Consider the following 17,925-nt stretch of genomic DNA (forward strand, 5'->3'; position numbering starts at 1 on the left):
AAAATATGAATATTACATTGAAAGTTCAAGCAATATGCTGAAGAAATCAAGACACAGTGCAGTTCTGTACTTACGCCTCCCTCTTCTCATAAGGGTGTTGAAAACATCGGTAAGAGTCGTTCTGTTGGAAGAACTGCTTCTGCCATAGGAATGGGTTCCAGAGCTCGAAGTCTACGATAGGAAAGATGCCATTGTGTTTTATATAAACATTTTGCATGAAAAACATAGAGGAAGTAAATGAGGGAAATGTATTTACATGTGTGGTATGGGATCCAGTGTGTCTAATTCTCAATCTTCTCTTAAGTGTCTCCCGAACCTGTGGGGAAAGAAAAACAAGCATCATCTCAGAGACCAAATACCAAGATATTAATGTCAAACACAGCTCATAAAGCAGGAAACTCAACTCTTACCTTCTTTTCCATTAGTGTTCCAAAGACCAATATGAAGAAACCCTGAAATTAGTGAACAGTTCATATTTGTTAGCTCCTCTTTATCTGATAAACAGTAATAATGATGTGAAATGTACAAATCTTTAAAGGAATATTCCAGATTTAGTTTTTTGTGGCATATTGATGTATTTTCAGAAATAGGAGGAAATGTTGAAAATTTAAGTGAACTAAGTAAACATTTATACCTGAAAGGAGTTGAAGATTGCAAACAAGTAGTGGATGGCCAAAGCTTTAGGCTCTACCATGATGCCCAAGCCGAGACCCCAAGTAATGCCGAAGATGGGCGTCAAAATGGCCACACACCTGAGAATCATCACCAAGGTGTTCTTTTCATCTCTGTTGCTCTCTCCCACACCCCTCCTGAGCATTATCACCAAAACAATTACCACAATAGTAATATTGACAGCCACAATGACCAGAGCTGGTAGGACAAAAGCCAGAAGGGCCTTGGAGTCGTCCCAATTCAGCCAGCATGATTCATTCCGTGTGACATAGCGTTTATTTCCAGCAGTGGAGGCGACGGTTATAACCGAGATGAGGAGAGGTGCGCCATAGCCCACAATGAAGGCGAATGCCATCATGACCGATTTGGACAAGTGAGAGAAGACCATAGTAGTGCGGTAGAGGAGCAGAATGGCGGAGACCAACATCCAGAAGAACAGCGACAGGTAGAAGAAGTGTGTGAAAAACACTGCAGCGCTACATGAACTAGTAAAGTCCGTTCCGGGGTTTGCGACAGCAGCGCTGATCATGAAGCAAATGTCAGCGATCAGGAGACAAAGAGCACTATTGACTAAGGATACATGCCGAACAAGTGATGTAGAGTTTCTAGATACGTCCTTCCAGATGATCATTTCGATGATCAGGCACACAAGCAAGCTGGCTATTGAAATAGCAACACCGATGTATGTAATGATAGACAAAGCAAGGTCTTCAGGAGCATAAGGGGACATCAGTATTGAAAACGAAGTGGTGTGATTACAGTGACACGTGTCAGTGCTGTTTACCCGTATGACCTCACATCCCGTTGAGTCCCATCCTCCAGAACCATTAAAAAGGTTAAAATCCCAGAAAACACATTGGAGGTTTCCTAGGTTTACTGAATTATTATTCAGAGTTAGCGAGTTTTTGAGCTTTTCGAATGTCAACTGTATGTTGTTAATAGATATGCTTGTATTCACTACAACAATAAGTCCGTTGATGACATTTTCAGTTGTATTTTGGTTATCGCTGCGATTTCTCGCAGGCATAACATTGCCCAGGGAGGAGAAGGCCACTGCTGTGATTGTAATGTTTTTGTTACTAGATGTAATATCCGGGATGGTTAATTCAGCTGTTGAGTTAAGCCTTAATACTTCCTTGAAGTCTTCGGATGTTGTTACTTTTTTGAAGAGAAATGAGTTGGTTGGACTGGTTATGTTGAAATTGGTGTCTGATGTTGCTTTTATAACACTTTCAATGGCATTCAGGAGTTGAGAGCTGTTGCCTTGGCTTTCGCCATTTGAATTTAGCTGTTCCCATACAGGTTTCACCGTGTCTGATGAAATGATATCCACTATACTGAGGAAATTCTGTAAGATAAATGATCTGAGATGTTAACTATTGCAGTTTTTCATCAGGGGAATAACTGAATGAAACTTTTTTTTTTTAATTGTGTGGTCTACATAATACTATGGCAATACATACAGTGAGGGGAAAAAAGTATTTGATCCCTTGCTGATTTTGTATGTTTGCCCATTGACAAAGAAATGATCAGTCTATCATGTTAATTGTAGGTTTTATTTGAACAGCGAGAGACAGAATAACAACAAATAAATCCAGAAACACATATTTCAAAAAAGTTTTAAATTGAATTGCATTTTAATGAGGGAAATAAGTATTTGACCCCTTCACAAAACATGACTTAACAAAACCCTTGTTGGCAATCACAGAGGTCAGACATTTCTTGTAGTTGGCCACCAGGTTTGCACACATCCCAGGAGGGATTTTGTCCCACTCCTCTTTGCGGATTGTCTGCAAGTCATTAAGGTTTCCAGGCTGAAGTTTGGTAACTCGAACCCTTAGCTCCCTCCACAGATTTTCTATGGGATTAAGGTCTGGAGACTGGCTAGGCCACCCCAGGACCTTAATGTGCTTCTTCTTGAGCCACTGCTTTGTCGTGTGTTTTGGGTCATACTCATCCATCACCCATTTTCAGTGCCCTAGCTGGCTTCAATGCCCTGGCCCTGGTGGTACATGGCTCCGTCCATCGTCCCTTTGATCGTCCCTCAGTGCAGTTGTCCTGTCCCCTTAGCAGATAAACACCCCAAAGCATAATGTTTCCACCTCCATGTTTGACGGTGGGAATCATGTTCTTGGGGTCATAGGCAGCATTCCTCCTCTTCCAAATATGGTGAGTTGAGTTGATACCAAAAAGCTCGATTTTGGTCTCATCTGACCACAACACTTTCACCTAGTTCTCCTCTGAATTATTCAGATGGTCACTGGGCCTGTACATGTGCTTTCTTGAGCAGGGGGACCTTGCGGGTGCTGCAGGATTGCAGTCCTTAACAGCGTAGTGTGTTACCAATTGTTTTCTTGGTAACTTTGGTCCCAGGTGCCTTGAGATCATTGACATTGACATCCTCCTGTGTAGTTCTGGGCTGATTCCTGACTGTTCTCATGATCTTTGAAACTCCAAGTGAGATCTTGCATGGAGCCCCAGACTGAGGAAGATTGACAGTTATTTTATGTTTCTTCCATTTGCGAATAATCGCACCAACTGTTGTCACCTTCTCACCAAGTTGCTAGGTGATGGTCTTGTAGCTCATTCCAGCCTTGTGTAGGTCTACAATCTTGTCTCTGACATCCTTGGACAGCTCTTTGGTCTTGGCCATGGTGGAGAGTTTGGAATCTGATTGTTCGATTGCTTCTGTAGACAGGTGTCTTTTATGCAGGTAACAAACTGAGATTAAAGGGAGTGCTCCTAATCTCAGCTCATGTATAAAATACACCTGGGAGCCAGAAATCTTGCTGATTGATATGGGAACAAATACCTATTTCACTCATTAAAATGCAAATCAATTTAAAACTTTTTTAAAAATGTGTTTTTCTGGATTGTTTTGTTATTCTGTCTCTTACTGTTAAAATAAACCTACCATTAACATTTTAGACTGATCATTTCTTTGTCAGTGGGCAAACGTACAAAATCAGCAGGGGATCAAATATACTACTGTATAGTCATGAAAACAGCAAACTCTAACAGCTGTGGATGTAATCTGAGTTTTAACTTACCGATATCACAACTTCATCCACTTTAAAAGTTTGAGTGACATCTGCAATGTTGTTAAGTATTTCCACCATTGCTGAAACTGTCGCTTCAGATTTAACTATTGATTCTTCATTGTTTTTGGTGGCATTGTTCACTTTATCCACAAAATCTGTTAACGTTACAGCATCTAAACCCTGACAAATAGAACAAACAAGCAAATATAGGGTTGTGGTCACACTTTATATTAGGTGGCCTTAACTATTATGTACTTACATCAAAAAATAAGTACAATGTACTTAATGTGGTCATATTGCATTGCAAAACACTTTTGCTTCTATTAAGGTGGGATATAGGTAAGGTTAGGGACAGGTTTGGTGGTATGGGTAGGTTTAAGGGTGGGTTAGGGAGTAAGGGATGGGTCAATAGTGGTAATTACAGAAATTAATTACAAATGTAATTACATATAGGTTTTTAAAATTATATAATACAATGTAAAAACATGTATGTACACAATAAGTACATTGTACCAAATGATTAATTTAAATGTAAGTACATAGTAGTTAAGGCCACCTAATGTAAAGTGAGACCAGGGTTTGTTTATATTTTGTCTTTGGAAAAATCCTAGATTGAGCGATAATTGTGTCATTAAAGAGACAGTTCACCCAAAAATAAAAATTCTGTTATTAATTACTCACCCTGATGTTTAAGGCCTTTAAGACCTTCATTCATCTTCGCAACACAAATTAAGAAATTTTTGATGAAATCCGAGAGCTTTTTGACTCTGCATAGACAGCAACGCAACTACCACATCAAGGCCCAGAAAGATAAAAGTCTTTGTAAACATGTCTGAATATTTTAACAAAGAGGATGACTTGCAATTTTTGGCTCAGCCTTACTTATTTGAACCAGAATATACAGATGATGAACTATGTCAGAATGCTGGATTTTCCCACAAGCCCTGGCCATCTGACTCCCACTGAAAAGCGAAGGTTGAGGGCTGTTAAGTCCACTTTGGTCAATTCAGAGTCTGCTTCTGAGGAGGCTGTGACAGAGCCCCTTCATAAGAACCCGCTCTTGAGCTTGATGTAGTCTATGAGTTCATTCCAGAACCAGAATCTACTCCTGAGTCTGCTGGAGTCTACGAATTCACCCCCTGAGCCCGCTCCAGATAATGTTCTGGTATATAAATTCCACTCCAGAATTCCACTCCAGTCCATGAGCCAAGTCTATGAGCTTACTCCAGAGCTTGCTCTGTCTCATGATTCCACACCAGAGCTCACCTCAGTTTATGAACAGAGTCTGGTCCTAAACTCTGGTCCTGAGTTTATCCCAGTTGGGTTCTAAAGCTTCAGAGGTGGTGGCTTCTGCTGCTGAAGTTCTCGAGGCGGTGGCATCCGCTTCAGCTCTTCTTAATGTGATGGCACCTACTTTTTAACTCTCTGTTGGTCATGTAACGTCCATGACCAGATAGGCCAAGGGGTCATAAACAGCCTCCTTGGACAAAGAGGTAATTTCTGTACTCTTCTTTGATGTCCTGCCTGACCTGCCAGGGGCGGGGGTTGGTTGGTCATCTGCTTAGTCAGCTTCACTGAAGTGGTCCTCAGCTCCACCTTGGTGGTCATCTGCTATGCCGTGGGGATCTTCGGTCCCATCTGCTCTGCTGTGGTGGTCATCTGCTCCACTGTGGGGATCTTTGGTTCCATCTTCTCCGCCCTGGTGGTCTTCAGCCCCACCCTGGCCTCCTGCTTTGCAGGCCCTGGTCTACCTTAGGGCTAGGCTGTCTTCGATCATACAGGCCTGGCCCGCCATCCCTCCCCTGATCTGCCTCTGATCCACCTGGACTTTTTTGCAACTTAAATGGGGGGTTATGTCACAGCCATCAGCTGGTGTCTATGGCAGCCACCAGAGGGCACTCTTCTAGATCATTGTTTGTTTGTTCCGAACTTCTGTTCCCATGGCCCCTTGCACTGATTGTGCCATTACCCTCTGCTGTGGAGAGCTCACCTGTATTTATGTCTTGTGGTCTGTGTCTTTGTTGCTGGAGTATTGTTTCTGTTACTCTGTGTTTGTGGGTTTTGTTTTGTGGATTACCTTGTGCAATGTTCTCTGCCTTTTGCCCTGATGTGGATTACTGTTTTTGGACATTTCAATAAAACTGCATTTGGATCTTCTTGTGACAGAGTATTCCATAACATTCTGGGCCTGAACGTGTCAGTTGAGTTGTTGTCTATGCAGGATCAGAAAGCTCTCCAATTTAATAAAAAAATATTTTAATTTGTGTTCTGAAGATGAACATCTTACGGGTTTGGAATGACATGGGGATGAGTAATTAAAGACAGAATTTTCGATTTTTAGGTGAACTATCCCTTTAACATATTCCCTATATCACCTTACAGGTCTACCCAACATACAAGTATCTACAAAAACAGCTGTATGTTTTTTTTTAATTTACACTAAATAACTGTTTTTGCGATGCATGGGGGATCTTATACATTTTAAGCACCAGGGAAGGCAGTAAAACTAAAAAGCAAACCTGTGATTCCTGTTCCAGTTGATCAATTATTCGAAGAACACAGGTGTCCTTTACAGTCACCCAAAAGCCATCAGAAGCACACACTCCTTCTCTAAAGCCAACTTTTTCTCTGTCACAGTCTCCTACAGCAATGTCATCCACTTTTCCAAAACCATATATCTCATTATAGCATGTGACAGCTATGAGAAGAGAGAGAAAATAATAAAACAATATTTTTTATATGTTGGTCCAGAGTCGTCATTGTGTGGGACAACCATGAATGAAAATAAGAACCACCAAAATTTGTACGTACGGCTGTTTGGGGTTTGCGGTATAGGTTTGAAAACAGACAGTTCCACAGCCCTTGAGCTATATGAAAATCCAAGTAGAGCTGTGTTTTCCAGTTTGCAGATGTATATGATCGTTTTATCACATGAACTTTCAGTTGTGATATCAATCTGTTTTGTAATACATCTCAGGGAATCCATTTCTGGAAATACAAGATGCAGATGAAAGACATCACAGACATACTTCAAAACTGTCATATTGCTGTTTCAAAACTCAATTTATAGAATTCGAAAAAAACTATTTTGCATTTCTGCACTTACTGCTGCTTTTTATGTCCTGCACCCAATATACAGAGTAATCAGAATGCACACAGCAGTCCAGTTGAACCACACGATTTTCACATCTGTATGTCTTGTTAGTAGATACTTGCATACTAGGATATGGCTTGATGTAGTCAATTCTGTCCCAGGTAATATGAGGCCCTGTGCTTGTATTGTACGAACATTCATAACGACCTACAAAAACAAAACAGACATACATTTAATTCAGTTTCAAAGACATGAGAACAATTAAAACAGATCTTCCAATCATCCAATACAGATGTTTTCACAGTTTCTAGCAGGGCTGCAACTAATGATTATTTTCATAAACAATTATTCTGTTAATTGTTTCTTGATTAACTGATTGTTTGATCAAATTTAATACTAAAGTACAAAGAAAACAAAAGTCCAATTTTATGTCCATGCAGTGGAACATTTTCGTCATGAAATCAGGTAGCTTTTATCTGCCATTGATGGAAAGACTCACCATTATCACCGATATTAACACTCTTGACTGTGAGGGAGAGATGATCTGGTGTCAACACATAATGACTGCTTGGCTGTATGTTTTCTCCTTGAAATCTCCAGTCTATATTTCCAAGTTGGTTGGTGGCAGGGCAGGAGAGTGTCATGTCTTGTTCAGGAAACACAGCGTCTCTTGTCCGCATGTCTGTGTTTTCTGAAACATATGGACAGATGTGGAGGTTGCAGCTCCGTGAAACACATACTACAAACACTGATACTGTCTTTTGTTTTTTGCATATTTTACATAATTTTGCTTATTTGTTCTACAGAAAAGTGCAGCATTTTCTTTTACCAGTTTCAGCGACTGAAAGTGGATCAACCTTGAAATCAAGCTCTTGCATGTTGGTCTGAAGCGCTTGGCTTATCTCCCCAGAAGTCTTTATCTCCTCAGATGTCGTAACAAAGAAGTCTACGATTACACTTCCAGGCCTGCTCAAAACAAATAGGAAGTTTTCTCTTTCTTTTTTGTGCATTTTAACTAATAAAAAATATAATGACCATATCAAAGCAGAAATGTTAGGAAGAAAAAATATCCTACCTAAAACCAGTGACAGTAGCAGAAACAAAACCTTTTACATCCTTGTAGCTCTTACTGATCTACATGAGACAAAGTTGTGTCAGATTTTTTTTAAAGTGCTTTTAATATTGTTATTACAATATACATTACATTCATCCACTTATTTACAGTCTTGACTTAAATGGTTTTCAAGTAAAATACATGATAATTTTACTACATGGCTGAATTTATACCCTAACAAAAACAACAATTATACATTATTCAAATTGCACATTGTACAAGATGTTTTTATTCAGCACTTACTGCATTCTCAATATCTGATTTGTATTTCTTGAATTTGTCACTGTTCTGGTTATTCAGGCTTGCATCAAAAGTCTCGTCTATTGCCAGCGACATCTTAAGATTTACTGACGTGAAATAAAAGAAAAGAAATATATATTAATATACACACATACACATACACTCTATAAAATCTACAGATGTTAAAGTCATTTTCAGGTTATCAACACACTTCTGCCAAAGAATGTGGCCCAAATTTAGTAGAATTTAGTAGAAAGACACACAAAATCGGTTTTCTTAGATTATGCCATTTCCTGTGACTGCCAGATTTGCCTCAACTATGTTAAAATTAATTGACAACAGAATGTAAAAGTGTATATTAAATGAATCAGAATTCAATTAAAAAAAATCAGTGCACCGCACCAACCAATTAGTGTCAGGCATTGTAAACATGTTATAACATTCATTATGAATTAAACATCTTTGTCTTTAGATTTATAGTTGCAGTCTTCCATAGTTTACGATTAAAAATATTGTAATCAGTACTTACCAGGCTCTGGCGTTGTTGTTGGTCCTGCTGTTGGTTGCTTTGTTGCCGGTTTTGGTGTTGTTGTTTGCGACTTTGTTACCTGTTTTGGTGTTGTTGGTTGCGGCTTTGTTGTCGGTTTCTGTGTTGTTGCTGGTTTCTGTGTTTTTGGTTGTGCTGTTGTTACCCGTTTCGGTGTTGTTGGTTTTGGAGTAGTTGTTAGTGCGGGTGTTGTTGATGCAGCTGTTGTCGTTGGTGCCAGTATTGTTGTTGGTGCGGCTGTTGTCATTGGTGCCAGTATTGTTGTTGGTGCTGCTGTTGTTGTTGGTTTCGGTATTGTTGGTGGTGCTGTCGTTGTTGTTGGTTCCGGTGTTGTCGTTAGTGCCAGTGTTGTTGTTGGGGCTGCTGCTGTTGTTGGTGCTGGCGTTGTTGTTGGTTCCGCTGTTGTTGTTGGTACCAGTGTTGTTGTTGGTTCCGGTGTTGTTGGTACCAGTGTTGTTGTTGGTTCCGGTGTTGTTGTTGGGGCTGCTGCTGTTGTTGGTGCTGGCGTTGTTGTTGGTTCCGCTGTTGTTGTTGTTGGTGCTGGCGTTGTTGTTGGTTCCGCTGTTGTTGTTGTTACCAGTGTTGTTGTTGGTTCCAGTGTTGTTGCTGTTGTTGTTGGTGCTGGCGTTGTTGTTGGTTCCGCTGTTGTTGTTGGTACCAGTGTTGTTGTTGGTTCCGGTGTTGTTGGTACCAGTGTTGTTGTTGGTTCCGGTGTTGTTGTTGGGGCTGCTGCTGTTGTTGGTGCTGGCGTTGTTGTTGGTTCCGCTGTTGTTGTTGGTGCTGGCGTTGTTGTTGGTTCCGCTGTTGTTGTTGGTACCAGTGTTGTTGTTGGTTCCAGTGTTGTTGGTACCAGTGTTGTTGTTGGTTCCGGTGTTGTTGGTGCCAGTGTTGTTGTTGGTTCCGTTGTTGTTGTTGTTGTTGTTGTTGTTGTTGTTGTTGTTGTTGTTGTTGTTTTTGGTGCAAGTGTTGTTGTTGGTGCCAGTGTCGTTGTTGGTTCCAGTGTTGTTGTTGTTGGTTCCATTGTTGTTGTTGTTGTTGTTGTTGTTGTTGTTGTTGTTGTTGTTGTTGCAAGTTTTGTTGTTGGTTCCGGTGTTGTTGTTGGTGCTGCCATTGTTGTTGGTTCCAGTGTTGTTGTTGGTGGTTCCAGTGTTGTTGTTGCTGCTGCCGTTGTTGTTGTTTCTAGTGTTGTTGTTGTTGGTGGTGGTGCCGCCGTTGTTGTTGGTTGTGTGTTTGTCACTGGTTTCAGTGTTATTGCTGAGTTCGGTGTAGTTGATTGCGGCTGTATTGTTGGCTTCAGAGTTGTTGTTCCCGCTGTTGTTGCTGGTGACAGTGTTGTTGTTGGTGCCACTGTTGTTGTTGATGCTGCTGTTGTTGCTGGTTCCACAGTTGTTGCTGGTGCAAATGTTGTTGTTGGTGGAGGTGATGATGCTGTTGGTGGCACTGTTGTTGCTTTTGTTGTTAGCTCTGTTATTGTTGATGGTTTTGTTGTAGATTGACCTATGGATAGAGGATTTCATTTTTCCATTAAAAAAAGTGCGCGCGCACACACACACACACACACACACACACACACACACACACACACACACACACACACACACACACATATACATACATACAGTGGGGAAAACAATTATTTGATCCCCAGCTGACTTTGGATGTTTGCCCACTGACAAAGAAATGATTAGTCTAATTTTAATGGTAGGTTTATTTTAACAGTGAGAGACAGAATAACAACAAAAAATCCAGAAAAACACAATTCAAAGAAGTTATAAATTGATTTGCATTTTAATGAGTGAAATAAGTATTTGACCCCTTTGCAAAACATGATTTAGCACTTGGTGGCAAAACTCTTGTTGGCCACTAGGTTTGCAAACATCTCTTTGCAGATCCTCTTCAAGTCGTTAAGGTTTCGAGGCTAACGTTTGGCAACTCAAACCTTCAGCTCCTTTCACAAATTTTCTATGATATTAAAGTCTGGAGACTGGCTACACGGCGAGTTGAGTTGATGCCAAAGAACTTGATTTTGGTCTCATCTGACCACAACACTTACACCCAGTTCTTCTCTGAATCATTCAGATGTTCATTGGCAAACTTCAGACGGGCCTGTACATGTGCTTCCTTGACCAGGGGGACCTTGTGGGTGCAGCAGGATTTCAGTCCTTCACAGCATAGTGTGTTACCAATTGTTTTTTTGGTGACTATGGTCCCAGCTGCCTTGAGATCCTCCCGTGTAGTTCTGAGCTGACTCCTCACCATTCTCATGATCATTGAAACTCCACAAAGTGAGATCTTGCATGGAGCCCCAGACCGAGGAAGATTGACAGTTATTTGCAAATAATCGCACCAACTGTTGTCACCTTCTCACCAAGCTGCTTGGCAATGGTCTTGTAGCTTATTCCAGTCTTGTGTAGGTCTACAATATTGTCCCTGACATCCTTGGACAGCTCTTTGGTCTCGGCCATGGTGGAGAGTTTGGAATCTGACTGATAGCTTCTGTGGACAGGTGTCTTTTATACAGGTAACAAACTGAGATTAGGTGCACTCCCTTTATAAGCTCCTCAGCTCTTTACCTGTATAAAAGACACCTGCAGGCCATAAATCTTGCTGATTGATAGGGGATCAAATACTTATTTCACTAATTAAAATGCAAATCAATTTATAACTTTTTTGAAATGCGTTCCTCTGGATTTTTTTGTTGTTATTCTGTCTCTTACTGATAAGCCGATGAGATCGGTAAAGCCGCATTTGACAGTGTATAGCAGTCACAATATCTCATCCATATCACTATAAAATATAGCATTTATTGTAGAATTCAAATGGGTCTGATATGTTTTATAGTCTGCGCTGACTTGTGCATATAATCCGCTCTGGTGCTATCGCGTCTCTGGACCGGAACAGTGTGTGCGCTGCGGCGGTTTATGTGAAACAGCGTGAAACCAGACTTCTTTTGCCCCAATGGAAAGCATATTTACATAGTCCGAATCATTCCCTATCCCCTATATATCCCCTATTCACTACACAGAAAATACGACTTCTGTGAACAAGTGACCGATTTCAGCCACAACTTCAGAGTCTATTGTAGGGGGTAGAGTTGTAGTGTAGGGGGCGGGATGCTTCGAAAAGTTTGATGAGAAGCTGAAGTGCAGGGTGATGTCATCAAAATTGTTGATTCATATTGGTGAAAGTTAGAGTCTCTAAGTTTTGAATGCTTATATCTTGTAAATGCAAATTTTGTCATTGTTTTGAAACACACTAGTTTATAGATAATTTAAAGGCTACCATATTCATTCTAAAAGCCAACAAACTTTCACTTTGATTTCATGGGGACTTTAACTATTACATTTTGACTACATTTTTATTAAATTACTTTAAGTGTAAGTGTTAAACAAACCTCTGAAGATGTTATTTGTTGGTAAAGGTGTCATGTAAATTGAATTGAATGATCACTTACTAGTCATTTCTGCTATTGGAGTAGATGTTGAAGGAATAGTCATTGTTGTACTCTCAGGAGTAATTGGGTTCAGGGTTGAAAGGTTTGTAACATCTACAAAATTAGAATCAAAAAATAGGTCATGAATATTGTCTGGCAACCACTGAAAAAACTAAACATGGTAACTGCTAAATACACCTCTGAAGATTTAAGATGTTGGTGACAATGTTTTTTTAAAATAATTATATGATCACTTACACTGTGTTTCTACTGTTGGAGTAGATGTTGGAGGACTTGTTATTGTTGTACTCTCAGCTGTACTTGGGATCAAGGTTGATAGGCTTGTAAAAACTACAAAATCAAAAGGGGGTAAACAATTTCAGTGAAAACACACCTCTGAAGATTTTAGCTGTTAGTGACAATGCTATGTAAACAAAATTATTGGAGTTGGAGTAGATGTTGGAAAACTTGTTATTGTTGTACTCTCAGCTGTGTTTGTGAACAGGGTTAAAAGACTTGTAACATCTACAAAGTTAAAAATCAAATTTAAAATGAGATAAGAAGTATGTTCTAAATTATGAAAACACTAAGATTATGACTGCACATCTGAAAAGAATGCATTTCATGACCCATTTAACATATTAAACATTGTCACATTTGTTGCTAATTTCACTGCAAAAATTCATACCTGCTGTGGTACTTGTTGCTGTTGGTTCTGATGGTGTAGAAACACTTACTGTTGTTGGGATTATGGTTGAAGGTATGGGACAGCCTACAATCAGCAAGGATATTAATTAATCAGATAACATTACCTTTACTGATAAAAATAATCAATTGGTCAAAAACTGCATCAGCCTCTGTATTTTAGCAACTTCTTTACCATGTGGTGGCCGGCAGAACGCCCCATCAGTTGGATAAGAAGCAATGCATCTGCAGGTATTATTTTGATAGGGGCTGCAAATAGCATGGTTGAAGCATTGTTCAGAGGGCCAAACATATTCATTCTCACACTTGCACTGGGTTTTGTTCGCATTTGAGAGACACACTGCAAATAAACAAACTTTTAGTATACTGGAGAACCCATCAGATTAATGTGAACAAAATTGCATTACACTGCTTATACTTTTCTCTCTTACTTGTAGTGATGTTTGCACCAGAGATTTTAATGCCTTTTTTGATACATGTGGGAAATTTCTGTCCATAAATAAAACCCCTTAAGCGCTCTATGACAGCTTCTCCTGAAGCATTGATTTTTATGTCAGTGATGTATTTAAATGACTTAAGTGGAGCTGTAAAAATTGTACAAAGATTAAAATTATCCATAAGTTAAAAACTCCAAAGGACTTTTATTTCCATGTCAGTTTTCAACTTAGATTTCAAATAAAGTGATTCTTCTTTACCAGGTGGTGGCCGGCAGAATGCCCCGTCAGTTGGAAGAGAAGCGATGCATCTGCAGGTATTATTTTGATTGGGGCCACAAACACCATATTGAGAGCATTGTACAGAGGACCAAACATACTCATTCTCACACTTGCACTGGGTTTTGTTTGCATTTGAGAGACACACTGCCAATTAAACAAACAGGTGAGATATTAGAGAACCTATGTCAAAATGATTTTCAGATTAATGTGGACAGAATGGCATTACAATGCTTATACTTCTCTTACCAGTAGTGATGTTCACATCAGAGATTTTCATGCCTCTTTTGACGCACGTGGGGAATTTCGGACTATAAATCAAAGCCCTTAAGCGCTCTATCACAGCTTCTCTTGAAGCATTGATTTTTATGTCAATGGTGTATTTGAATGACTTAAGTGCAGCTGCAAAAATAGTACAATGATGAAAATTATCCATCGGTTAAAAACTCCAAAGGAGTATTATTTTCATGTCAGTTTTTAACTTAGATTTTAAATAAAGAGAGTCTTCCTTACCAGGTGGTGGCCGGCAGAACATCCCATCAGATGGAAGAGAAGCGATGCATCTGCAGGTATCATTTTGATTGGGGCCACAAACACCATATTGAGTGCATTGTTCCAAGGACCAAACATATTCATTCTCACACTTGCACTGGGTTTTGTTCGCATTTGAGACACACACTGAAAATTAAACAAATAAGAGAGATATTAAAGAACCCATGTCAAAATAATTTTCAGATTAATGTGGACAGAGTGGCATTATACTGCTTCTACTTCTCTTACCTGCAGTGATGTTTGCACCAGAGATTTTCATGCCTTTTTTGATGCATACTGGGGATTTTTGTCCATGAATCAAAGCCTTTAAACGCTCTATCACAGCTTCTCTTGAAGAATTGATTTTTATGTCAATGGTGTATTTGAATGACTTCAGAGAAACTGAAAAATCAATATAAAAAAAAAAAAAACTGCATCAGACTTTATGATCATACACATTGTCAGTTTGATTTTAAATAAAGAGAGGCTTTTTTACTGGGTGGTCGCTGGCAGAACGCCCCATCAGTTGGAAGAGAAGCGATGCATCCGCAGGTATCATTTTGATTGGGGCCACAAACACCATGTTTAGAGCATTGTTCAGAGGCCCAAACATATTCATTCTCACACTTGCACTGGGTTTTGTTTGCATTTGAGAGACACACTGCCAATTAAACAAACAGGTGAGATATTAGAGAACCCATGTCAAAATGATTTTCAGATTAATGTAGACAGAATGGCATTACAATGCTTATACTTCTCTTACCAGTAGTGATGTTCACATCAGAGATTTTCATGCCTCTTTTGACGCACTTGGGGAATTTCGGACTATAAATCAAAGCCCTTAAGCGCTCTATCACAGCTTCTCTTGAAGCATTGATTTTTATGTCAATGGTATATTTGAATGACTTAAGTGCAGCTGCAAAAATAGTACAATGATGAAAATTATCCATCAGTTAAAAACTCCAAAGGAGTATTATTTTCATGTCAGTTTTTAACTTAGATTTTAAATAAAGAGAGTCTTCCTTACCAGGTGGTGGCCGGCAGAACATCCCATCAGATGGAAGAGAAGCGATGCATCTGCAGGTATCATTTTGATTGGGGCCACAAACACCATATTGAGTGCATTGTTCCAAGGACCAAACATATTCATTCTCACACTTGCACTGGGTTTTGTTCGCATTTGAGAGACACACTGCAAATTAAACAAATAAGAGAGATATTAAAGAATCCATGTCAAAATAATTTTCAGATTAATGTGGACAGAATGGCATTATACTGCTTCTACTTCTCTCACCTGCAGTGATGCTTGCACCAGAGATTTTCATGCCTTTTTTGATGCATACTGGGGATTTTTGTCCATGAATCAAAGCCTTTAAACGCTCTATCACAGCTTCTCTTGAAGAATTGATTTTTATGTCAATGGTGTATTTGAATGACTTCAGAGAAACTGAAAAATCAATAAAAAAAACTGCATCAGACTTTATGATCATACACATTGTCAGTTTGATTTTAAATAAAGAGAGGCTTTTTTACTGGGTGGTCGCTGGCAGAACGCCCCATCAGTTGGAAGAGAAGCGATGCATCTGCAGGTATCATTTTGATTGGGGCCACAAACACCATGTTTAGAGCATTGTTCAGAGGCCCAAACATATTCATTCTCACACTTGCACTGGGTTTTGTTTGCATTTGAGAGACACACTGAAATCCAACAAATTGTTAAAATACAAGTAGAAATAATTTTTCATATTAATGTGGACAGAATTGCATTACACCACTTCTACTTCTCTTACCTGTAGTGATGTTAACACCAGAGATTTTAATGTCTTTTTTGATGCACATGGGGAATTTCCGGCCATGAATCAAAGCTCTCAAGTGCTCTATTACAGCTTCTCTTGAAGCATTGATTTTTATGTCAATAGTGTATTTGAATGACTTAAGTGGAGCTGCAAAAACTGTACATGATGAAAATAATCAACTGGTGAAAAACTCCATTGGACTTTTATTTTTATGCCAGTTTTTAACTTAGATTTTAAATAAAGAAAGACTTCTTTACCAGGTGGTGGCTGGCAGAACGCCCCGTCAGTTGGAAGTGAAGCAATGCATCTGCAGGTATCATTTTGATTGGGGCCACAAACACCATGTTTAGAGCATTGTTCAGAGGACCAAATGTATTGATTCTCACACTTACACTGGGTTTTGTTCACATTTGATAGACACACTGCAAATTGAAAAAAATGTTGGGATACTGAAGAACTCTTGTAGAAACTATTTTTTCAGATTAATGTGGACAAAATGTCATTACACAGCTTATACTTCTCTTACCTGTAGTGATGTTCACATTAGAGATTTTCATGCCTTTTTTGACGCACATGGGGAATTTCTGACCATGAATTAAAGCCCTCAAGCGCTCTATCATGGCGTCTTTTGAAGCATTCATTTTTATGTTGATGATGTATTTGAATGGTTTCAGTGGTGCTGCAAAAATTTTAAAAAGGACGAAAATAATTTATCTGTAAAAAAAAAAACTCCACAGGACTTTTATTTTTGTGCCAGTTGCCTACTTGGATTTTAAATAAAGAGAGACTTATTTACCAGGTGGTGGCCGGCAGAACGCCCCGTCAGTTGGAAGAGAAGCAATGCATCTGCAGGTATTATTTTGATTGGGGCCACAAATGCCATGCTTAGAGCATTGTTCAGAGGACCAAACATATTGATTCTCACACTTGCACTGGGTTTTGTTTGGATTTGAGAGACACACTGAAAATTAAACAAATTGTTAGGATACTGGAGAACCCATGCAGAATATAATTTTCAAATGAATGTGGACAGAATGGCATTACACCACTTCTACTTCTCTTACCAGTAGTGATGTTTGCACCAGAGATTTTCATGCCTTTTTTGATGCACATGGGAAATTTCTGTCCAAGAACCAAAACCCTCAAGCGCTCTATCACTGCTTCTTTTGAAGCATTGATTTTTATGTCAATGCTGTATTTGAATGACTTTGGAGGAGCTGTAATAATTGTGTCAAGAAGAAAACAATCAACTAGTAAAAAACTCCATTAAACTTTTAGAATCATGACAGTTCTCAGCTTGGATTTTAAATAAAGAGAGTCTTCTTTACCAGGTGGTGGCTGGCAGAACGCCCCATCAATTGGAGGAGAAGCAATGCATCTGCAGGTATCATTTTGACTGAGGCCGCAAACATTATGTTTAGAGCATTGTTCAGGTGACCAAATGTATTGATTCTCACACATGCACAAGGTTTTGTTTGAATTTGAGAGACACACTAAAAAATAAAAATAAACAGATTTAAGATCTCAGAGACAACACAAAGAAAAAAAATTGGATTAATGTAAACACAATGGCATTACACTGCTTATACTACTCTTACCAGTAGTGATGTTTGCACCAGAGATTTTCATGCCTTTGACACATTTGGGGAATTTTTGTCCACGAATCAAAGCTCTCAAGTGCTCTATCACAGCTTCTCTTGAAGCATTGATTTTTATGTCAATAGTGTATTTGAATGTCTTTAGTGGAGCTGCGAAAATTGGACAAAAAGGAAATTAAACAACCAGTAAAAAACTCCATTAGACTTTTACAATCACACCAGTTCTCAGCTTGGATTTTAAATAAAGAGAGTCTTCTTTACCAGGTGGTGGCTGGCAGAACGCCCTGTCAATTGGAATAGAAGCAATGCATCTGCACGTATCATTTTGATTGGGGCCACAAACACCATATTTAGAGCATTGTTCAGAGGACCAAACATATTGATTCTCACACTTGCACTGGGTTTTGTTAGAATTTGAGAGACACACTGAAAATTAAACAC

This window comes from Garra rufa, chromosome 3 (genome assembly GCF_049309525.1).
Source record: "Garra rufa chromosome 3, GarRuf1.0, whole genome shotgun sequence".
NCBI classification, from domain to species: Eukaryota; Metazoa; Chordata; class Actinopteri; order Cypriniformes; family Cyprinidae; genus Garra; species Garra rufa.